The sequence below is a fragment of the Urocitellus parryii genome, chromosome 11 (genome assembly GCF_045843805.1).
Source record: "Urocitellus parryii isolate mUroPar1 chromosome 11, mUroPar1.hap1, whole genome shotgun sequence".
Taxonomy (NCBI): Eukaryota; Metazoa; Chordata; class Mammalia; order Rodentia; family Sciuridae; genus Urocitellus; species Urocitellus parryii.
The window spans coordinates 73,056,496-73,062,877 of NC_135541.1; the positions used below are offsets into that span (position 1 = coordinate 73,056,496).

The 6,382-nt window shown below is 42.4% G+C and overlaps 1 protein-coding gene across 1 annotated transcript in view; it reads right to left on the reverse strand.

Annotated features, from left to right (window-relative positions):
• Nucleotides 1-4,083, reverse strand: part of Evi5 (ecotropic viral integration site 5) — a 210,497-nt gene extending 206,414 nt beyond the window's left edge. Inside the window, exon 1 of the mRNA XM_026403112.2 lies at nucleotides 3,844-4,083. The gene's annotated coding sequence lies outside the window, so the exon portion shown is untranslated. The remainder of the gene's footprint in view (nucleotides 1-3,843) is intronic.
• Between the last annotated feature and the right edge of the window lie 2,299 nt (nucleotides 4,084-6,382).

Genomic DNA, 6,382 nt, shown 5'->3' on the forward strand with positions numbered 1-6,382 from the left:
CTGATAATCCAAAGGGCTACTAAGTGACTAACGGAGTAAACAGCCTGGAGATGCTGAATAAAGGGATGATTCACATCCCACTTAGATGGAGCAGGTCAGCTTGATATTTCATCATGCTACTTAAAATAACATGAAGTTTAAAACTTATAAATTGCTCAATTCTGGGCTTTTTTCATGTAATATTTTCATACTCTGGTTGACCAAGGGCAACTGAAACCTCAGAACATAACACAGTGGATAAAGGGAGACCACTGTACACTGTCCCGCACTCCCAATTTGATTGGTTGATTTAGGTACTTGGAACTAAACCCAGGGGCTATCTACCAGCGAGCTACCAGCCCTTTCTATTTTTTGAGACAGCATCTTTGCTGGCCTGGAACTTGCAATTTTCCTGTTGCCTCGGCCTCCCAAATTGCTGGAATTCTAGGTATGTACCACCACTATTCTTGAGTTTATAGTCTAGTTGGAGAACTAAAAATTAAAGACCACCGTCCTCTATTAGAAGAAGTTCTATAATGGAAATTGGTTTGGTTACATGCAAAAAGGGCATCTAAATCAAAGAAAAAATATCAGCTACATGTCTATATGCTTGCCACAAGTGTTTTTAATATCATTAACAACAACATCAAAAAACATCAAATATCTAAGTAATGACATAAGATGTGCTGGGCTTCCACAGAGAACTATAAAACATTACCCAGTGAAATTTGGAAAGACCAAAATAAATGGAAAAATATGCCACATTCATAAAATGAAGAATTCAACACTGTTAAAATATCAATTCTTCCCAAGTTGATATATAGCTTTAATTCCAATTTCAAAATTTATTCAAACTGACAAGCAGATTCTGAAACATGGAAATTCTGAGCCAAGAGCAATCCAGGCAATCTTTTTTTGTTTTTATTTTTAGTTGTCAATGGACTTTATTTATTTAGATGCAGTGCTGAGAATCAAACCCAAAGCCTCACACATGCTAGGCAAGTGCTCTAGCACTGAGCCACAACCCCAGCCCAAACCAGACAATCTTAAGAAACAAAACAAAGTTGGAGTGTTTATCCCACCATATACCAAGGCCAATTTCAGAGTTACATTAATACAGTGATATTAGTACAAAGATAACAGACAAATGAAACAGAATGGAATGTCCAGAAACAGACCCACATTTATATGGTCATCTGATTTATTTTTGTTGTTTGTGTCACTAGGATTCAAATCCAGGCCCCACGCATGCTAAACGTGGGCTCTATCACCAGGCTACCCAGTCCAATCATCTGTTTGTGAAAAGAAGTGCCACACAGTGCAGAAAGGTGGCATTTTTAATAAGAGATGCTGTGTCAAATATACAATAATAGAGTAAAAATTGCATATTGACTACTACAATCCATCTAGAATTCACTATTATGTATGCCTTAAATAAGAAAAATAAAAGAGAATTTCTATAATGTAACATGGGAAAATATCTTCATATTCTTAGGGTAGGTACAGACTTTTAAAACAGGATACAAAAAATAAGTAACCATAAAGAAAAAGACTGATAAAATATCTTGCATCAAAATAAAAATTATTGGGGCTGTGGTTGTGGCTCAGGGGTAGAATGCTCACCTAGCACATCGGAGGCTCTGGGTTCGAGCCTCAGCACCAAATAAAATAAAGGTATTGTGTCCATCAACAACTAAAAAATAAATATTTAAAAAAATTTTAAACTATTCATGGAGCTGGGATTGGGCTCAGTGGTAGAGCGCTTGCCTGGCACGTGTGAAGCACTGGGTTTGAGCCTCAGCACCACATAAATGAATAAATTAAAGATACTATGTCCATCTACAACTAAAAAAAAAAATTTTTAATTAAGACTATTCATGAAAAAACACCATTAAAGGAATGAAAAGGCAGGGCAAAAGGTATAGATAACTCAGTGGTAATGCCTGCCCAGCATGCCCCAGACCCTGAATTCAATATCCAGCACCATTGAAACATAAATATATATGAAATATGAAATGGCAAAATAAGAAGAGGAAAAAGAGAAATACATAAATGGGCATGTATGTGTATACACACACACATAAATACATAATTCACATACATACAGAGAGAGGGAAAGGGAAAGGACTCATAACCAGAATAAAGAATTACAAATGGAGCATGGTGCCAGGGCACAGGCCTATAATCTCAGCAGCTCAGGAAGCTGAAGCAGGAAGATCCCCAAGTTCAAGGCCAGTCTCAGCAACTTAGCAAGAGCCTGTCTCAAAAAAAAAAAAAAAAAAAAAAAAAATTTAAAGGGCTAGGGATGTAGCTCAGTGGTAAAGTGCCCCTGGATTAAATCCTGAGTACCCCTCCCTCCAACAAAATTATAAATGGGGGCTGGGAATGTAACTCAGTGGTAGAGTGCTCTCCCTAGCATGGGAGGTACCGCAAAAAATAAAAAGTACAAATCAATACAAAAATAAGCATACAATAAAAACTTATTATTAACAGAGACTTCACAAAAGACATATATGGATGGCCAATAAAGGATGCACAACCTCAATCACCAGGAAAATGTAAAATAAAGCTACAATGATATAGTGCTGCACCTCTATGAGAATAGCAACAATCAATAAGGACTTGAGGTAACTGGAATATATATCACTCCCTGCTTATTGGTACAATCACTTTGGGAAAATATCCTAAAGTGACTAAAATTTTAGCATTAATATGACTCAAAAGCCAACAATTCCACTTTTTGGTATACACTCCAACCTAATAATGTTCTATTTCTTGATCTGTGATGCTCACTTAGTAAAAACTCATTACCTGTACACTTAGGATTGTTAACTTTTTCCGCATATTATATTTCAATAAGTTTTCTAAGATTTGACACATAGTTGGCAGAGATCTTAAAAAGTCAGCATACTAGAATTGGGGGGAAAAAAAGTTTGGTACACTGATGAAACTTTACGAATAAAATTAAAAAAAAAAAGAAAGCTAATAAAACCCAGCCCAGAAACAAAGATAAAAACTATCAACAGATCATTTTTCTCTAACTTCAAGAAGCACTAGAATTCATTCTTTCAGCAAAGAATGGAGTTTATTATTTTACACTGTAACCCAAGGAAAAGATATCTTTGCAAGAAAACGCTGCTGTTTTTGAAAACCACCTTTAATAGTATGGATAGGGGAAACCTTCCGAAAGTGTTGGCTAACTATTTGGTGAAAAGATGCCACCTGAGATGATCTAAGAGAAATCACAGCAACTCTAAAGCCGACACCAACACCACAATCCAACTACCGGAAATCCTGCGGTTAATCTGAGGCTTGCCCCGCTAGTCATAAGGTGATTCAGTGTTGGTTACTAACGCACCTTAACTGCATCCTTAGGAGTCAGTCACCTGGCATACCAGGCTTTCCCATCACCTGCCTGGAGCGACCGACAAGCGCAAAATCCCGGAGGTCAAATACAGACAGCAACTTTGCAGGTAAGGGGAGCGGACGGTCGCGCCCCTCAGGTTGCAGAGAAGGAACCCACTCTGGCCTCCGGGCAGACAAGAATTGTCACTATCCCCCAAAGGATGCGGGAGGAAGTACCCCCCGAAGCCGGTCCGTCCCTCCACCTCCCGCGAACTCCACAAGAAGATGGGCCGGCGAGTTTCTGCCCCCGCGCCCACAGGAGGAGGGTCGCCTGCGACAGCGAGTGGCGAAAAGGCGAACCCAAGGAACTTAGGCCCCGGCGGGGCCGGACGCGCCCGCCCGCCCTCCCGCTTGCGCGGCAAGTTTGGCGGCTGTCCGCGTTCGCCGCCCCTTGGCCCAGCTGTACGCTCCGCAGAACCGGGACTCGAGGCCCGCCCGGCCTGGCGCAGTGCCCCTCACCTTGGAAACGTTGGGTGGACTTCGCCGTAAACATTAACTTCCCATCCAGCCGGCAGCCGCGCCGCCTCGGCCCTGCTCCCGACTCCGCGCGCCGCTTTCCCCGCGTTCTCAGATGCACGGCTCTCACTCCGGAACTCAGGGCCGCCTCGCGACTCTCACCCACCCCGCTGGGCAAAGCCGCCGACTCCACCGCCCAGCCCCAAGCCTGCCCGCTCGTCAGCTCCGCCGGGGTCCGGCGCGGCCGCGTCAGGAAAGCCCAAGGCGCAGGCGCGGCAGGGCCTTAAAGAGACCCGACCGCCTCTACCGCATAATGGGTTCGAGCAGGTTAGGGGCCCGGCGGGTTGGAAAAAAAAAAAAAAAAAGCAGAAGCCGAAGGGATTGGACCGAGTGGAGCGGGGGCGGGGAAATCCCTCTGTCCTCCGCCCCTCTTTCAGAGCACCAGCCCTCGGCTCTGCAAAATGCTGACTTCCCTCGTCACTTGAACCGCCCCTTCGATGTTAAAGCTGCAGAGGACACACCCCCTCGGGGCGGTAAGCCACCCGGCGCGGAGGGCTGCGGGCCTCACTCTGCCGCACCGCCCACGCGCCTGTCTTCCAGGCCTGGGGCACGCGGTGGAGACGCGCAGGCTTCGAAAGGCCCCCCGCGAGTCCTCCGAGATGCGACCTTAGGTCACACTTAAAACCATTAATCAACATGTAAATGTTCCCTGTGATTATTAGACCCATTTCCATCAGTCGTCTGGACACACTGGGTTTATGTACAGTCCAGCAGAGGGCAAAACGTGGGCACACGTATATGAGATCTTGCCGGGCAACCATCCAAAATCAACGAAGAAATTCTTAGAAGGAATATATAGTTTGGGACAGGATGGGGGAAAATATATTATTTTACATATATTAATTCTGGTCCTACCCCAGGAGAAGCAGGAAAGAAAAACAATGACTTTGAGGCAAGAGTCATTATAAACTACTGCCTTTATACATTTGGAAGTGACAAAAATGATAGTACCAGATATACACCTCCAAAATTATTTCTCTGGAAATTAAATAACCGGTTATTTTCTAATTTAAATTTATAAGACAAGGGACTTCACAGTAATAAGCATTTCGGGGGGAAAAAAACTAATTTTTCAACAAGATTAGGAAATAACAAGAAATAGGAAGTAAAACCATGTCCTCCCCCCAGCTAAAAACGTTGAAACTTTGAAAGTAATCTGAGGCAAATTTTTGCATGACTTTAGGTCATGCTATTATTTACAGTCAGTTTCACTCAATTTATTTGTAATCTAATCCACCTTGCATTAAAAAAAAAAGAAGAAAAGAAAATTCAGACAACCTGGATGATCTACATTTCCTTCCTATAGTCAGTCTATCAGCAAATCCTGTTGATTTTTACCTGCCAAATGTTCCTTGAATCTGACCTCTTCTGTCTCCTCCATCACCACCCTGGTCTAAACTGGGAGGTGGAAATAGACCACTGACTTAATCTTCTAATTATCCATATTCCCTCCAGGCCCCCTTTAAACCTCTTCACATAACAGAGTGATTAGCCTTTTCAAAATGCAGTACATTGGCTGGGCATAGTGGCACACTCCTGAAATCCCAATGATTTGGGAGACTGAGACAGGAAGATCCAGAGTTCAAAGCCAGCCTCAACAATTTAGGGAGGCCCTAATTAACTTAGCAAGACCCTGTCACAAAATACAAAATAAAAAGGGCTGAGGATGTGTCTCAGTGTTTAAGCGCCCTTAGGCTCAACAATCCCTGGTACCAAACACACACACACACACACACGCACACACACACACACACACACAATGTGTCCCTGTCACTTCCCAGCATAAACCACTTTAACAGCTTTCCAAACTAATCAAACCCCTGCAGGTCAGGCCCCTTGCCCATCTGTCCATTTCTTCTTAGCATTCATATCACATTCCATCCTGCTCTCTCTGCTTCAGGCACACTGGCCTCTTCTATTCTCCTACTATACTCTTCCAATGGGTTTGCCCTCACTTTGTTCTGTGCCTAGAAATTTCTTCCAACTTTCATTCTTAGCCTCTACTTCTGGGAAGTTATCTTCTGACCTCCCTCCTATGTTGATCCCTTACTTTTATCACTTTGTGTGAAACTGTAACTGTGTAACTACTTGGTGAATTTTCCTTTCTCCTGCTAGACATCTCCATAAGGCCAACACTTGATTTTATTTGATTCACAGGTATATTTTTATATTTGTTCAACACATATTTGTTCAATGAATAAGAATCATAGGTGCTAGAACTTAAACTTGATGTGGCTTAAAGGTTACCTAAGTCACAGGTAAAAATATCACAATTTGACATTTGGAATCAGAGTTGAAAAAGAACTCCAGTTATTTTAAAACATTTTATATTATTTTTGCTAGGCTGTCACAAGATTCTTTGAGTAACCTTTAAAAACAAGTTTTCAAAGCACCTTGTATAAAATCCTGAATTCATAATAAGAACTATGGGATGAGCCCACATGAAACTAATTAACATCTGTTGCTTCTAGAGAGGAAGACT